We start from the raw sequence: 3,569 nt of genomic DNA, 5'->3' as shown, positions 1-3,569 counted from the left end.
TGGAGGCAATGCTTAGCTTCATGCAAGAAGAGGAGACAATGCTTAGTCTCATGCAGGCAATGCTTAGCCTTATGCAATTATGGAAGTGATGCTTAGCCTCATGCAAGAAGAGGAGACAATGCTTAGTCTCATGCGGGGAAAGGAAATACTTAGCCTTATCCAAGAAAAGCGATTAGTGATGGTGAGAGAGTGGAGTATTTCTTAGCTGGATGTGTTTGCGTTTGGTAACTCGTCGTCATAAAGGTAGTGATTTGTTATATGTATTCGCGAATGTTTATGTTGTGTTTATCATGCCTGCATTCAAAGAAAAATTGTGAGTTTTGCGGGGAAAAGGTTGGTTCGAGCTCTTGACTCCTTTCTTTTCCTTCACTCTTGTCTCACAGTCCTGTTTGAGTTACCCTGGGTAGCATCCGGCTGTTATGGAAACAACGTTTTCAAAAAATATGTATGCATTTGACAAATTATTTGCAAAAATATAGTTTCTTGAAATGTATTGTAGTATGTAAGATCAAATAATTTAGATGAGCCGGTGACTGTGACACATTTAGAGACATTGCAACCTCCTTATGTTTTTAGAATTTTGAGGGTCCTCCTCAAAATTCCGCCCCAATTTAAATGCATATTTCTAATAATACTTTTGGTTGTTCGATTCACGACGAAGTCGATTGAACTTGCGATCTTGCTCCTAGTTTCTGACCATGGAAAAATGAAGATTTTATTAAGATGTGACTGAACCCACAGGGCTGCCTACGTATCCCCTCTTAAACGGGAATCAGGTCAAGCGTAGTTCAATTACATCAAGTGAATAAGTGCGAACAATCCTAAACATAGTATCTTTTGACTGCGTCTGAGTTGATAGGTTTTGGCCAAATCACTCTGTCCATTTCTGCAAGTATAAGTGCTCCTCCTGTCAGTACCCGATGAACAATATAGGGACCCTGCCAATTGGGTGAAAACTTCCCCTTGGCTTCATCCTGATGTGGGAAATTTGCTTTAGCACCAATTGCCCCGGTGTAAATTGCCCTGGTCTGACCTTTTTATTGAAGGCTCTTGCCATCCTGTTCTGATAGAGTTGACCGTGACACACCGCATTCATTCTTTTACCATCAATGAGAGTTAGTTGTTCGTAGCGGCTCTGTACCCATTCTGCATCGCTGAGCTCAGCTTCTTGTATAATTCTTAAAGAAGGGATTTCTACCTCGGAAGGAATAACTACTTCAGTACCATAAACCAATAGGTAAGGAGTTGCCCCAGTTGATGTGCGAACTGTGGTACGATACCCGAGTAGAGCAAACAATAGCTTCTCGTGCCATTATTTGTAATTATCTACCATTTTCCTCAATATCTTCTTGATGTTCTTGTTGGCGGCTTCTACGGCTCCGTTCATTTGTGGCCTATATGCTGTGGAGTTTTTATGCTTGATCTTGAAGGTTTCACACATGTCCTTCATCAGATCACTGTTGAGATTGGCGGTGTTATCGGTGATTATTGACTCTACTACTCCGAACCGACAAACAATGCGGTCCCGAACGAAATCTGCTACAACCTTCTTAGTTACATCTTTGTAAGATCTAGATTCAACCCATTTTGTGAAGTAGTCTATGGCCACTAGAATGAATCTATGCCCATTCAAAGCGGCGGGCTCGATCGGGCCGATGACATCCATACCCCAAGCCGAGAAAGGCCAAGGTGAACTTGTTGCATTGAGTTCATTGGGTGGTACCCGTATCAGGTCAGAATGTATCTAGCACTGGTGGCACTTCTGAACATACTTGATGCAGTATGTTTCCATAGTCATCCAGAAATACCCCGCTCTTAGTATCTTTTTGGCTAAGGTGAAACCATTCATGTGTGGTCTGCAGGTTCCGGCATGTATTTCCTCGAGCAATCTGGAAGCTTCCTTGGCATCGACACACCGTAATAATCCCAAGTCAGGAGTTCTTCTATACAGAATTCCTCCGCTTTGAAAGAAATGGTTGGCTTATTTTCGAAGCGTGCACTTCTGAGTATGGGTAGAGTGCTCCGGATATTCTCCTTTTACCAAATATTCCTTGATGTCTTGGAACCATGGATTTCCATCGCTCTCTTTTTCAACATGAGCACAATAAGCTGACTGTTTATGAATTCCTATTGGGAAAGGAACGATGAAGTTCTTGTCTGGGTGTTGTATCATGGAAGAGAGTGATAGTATCACAGAGTCTATAGTCAGGTGAAGGAAGAAACGAGAGGTGATAGGCCTTAAGACAACAAAAGAGTATAGACTATAAAGTCATATCCTTATTTCGAGAAATAAGTTCGTGACTCTAACGTGATTACCAGAGGGAAAAGCTAGACCTTCAGAGTAATAGAAATCAGTATGGGCTGGCAAACAAGGTAAACTAAACATAGATTAGGGACTGAGTGATTTGATAATGGTCGACATCATGAGAATTTCAGATTTCATTCCGGCGATAATAGAATAGACAACAGAAGAAGATTCATGAAAAATTCAGAGAGTGGTCATCCAGGACGACACTTCCCTAAAGCAAGCAATGTGAGCAAAGTTAAGCTTAAGGGACTGTGTGTGCCAGTTACACTAAGTGTCACCCTCACGAGTAAGAAAATTTCGTTATCCTTGATACAGAAAGATTACCGCAAGGCAAGCAAGGGTCATCGATGATGTGAAAAGACGCCAAAGATGAAAAGGTAAAACATCTATAGGTAGATCCTTGTGGTTCCAACTCTTAGTACTCCCCTAAAGGGGGAATATGGGTGATGTGGTATTAAGTCAGAATTAAGTGGTTCTAGTAACTATAGAGCAGTTCTGTCCTAGGGAGTCTACAAGCCGTGTCTAGTAGAGTCTTGTTTATGGCTGTGTTGTGCACCACACTTATAAGCAGGAGGCTACAGGGCATTTAGGACTGTCACTCTTTCTTCTTACTCTAGATCATGTGGTAGAGCTCAGTCGTAGAAATTCAAATTCCTAAATTCTATTATATTCGTAATACAATGATACCGACATCTAGAAAGACGGTTGGTAAGGGATTGAATATGGTTATGGAAGAATTGAGTCAGAGGAACTCGATTTTGCATCATGCTTATGATGAGTAAATATAAGGTCTCCAGCAGAATATGTGGATACTAAGACGTGCAAGCTTCTTGATAAGGAGCCTTAAGGCAAGAATATCTATCCACCCCTATGGTAAAAGGCAATGAGAGATTTAGAAGATAGATACAAATTTCAACAAGTAAAAGAAGCAAGGTGAAGAAGGGTACGAGGTACCAGTTAGTAAAGATGAACATTATCTACAATTCAGGAAGAGAGATATAAGTATTTTGAGTTACCTTCAACAGTAACAGAGGTATGTACAATTGGCCAAACCTATTTCAGTTATGCCCCATGGGGGCTAATAGGTGTAGTTTAAGGGAAGGACGGGATATCAGGATCCGGCTTGGGTTAGAGTAACCAAAAATGGTGAATGAATTGTTTGCGTTAGTTGACATTTCCAAAGGATATAGCAAATGTGCTAATAGATCTCCTTGTGAGACACCTAGATGGTGCACTCTAGAATAGTACAACTAGATATGAA

Source organism: Nicotiana tomentosiformis, chromosome 4 (genome assembly GCF_000390325.3).
Source record: "Nicotiana tomentosiformis chromosome 4, ASM39032v3, whole genome shotgun sequence".
Classification (NCBI taxonomy): Eukaryota; Viridiplantae; Streptophyta; class Magnoliopsida; order Solanales; family Solanaceae; genus Nicotiana; species Nicotiana tomentosiformis.
This window is presented reverse-complemented; position numbering follows the sequence as displayed.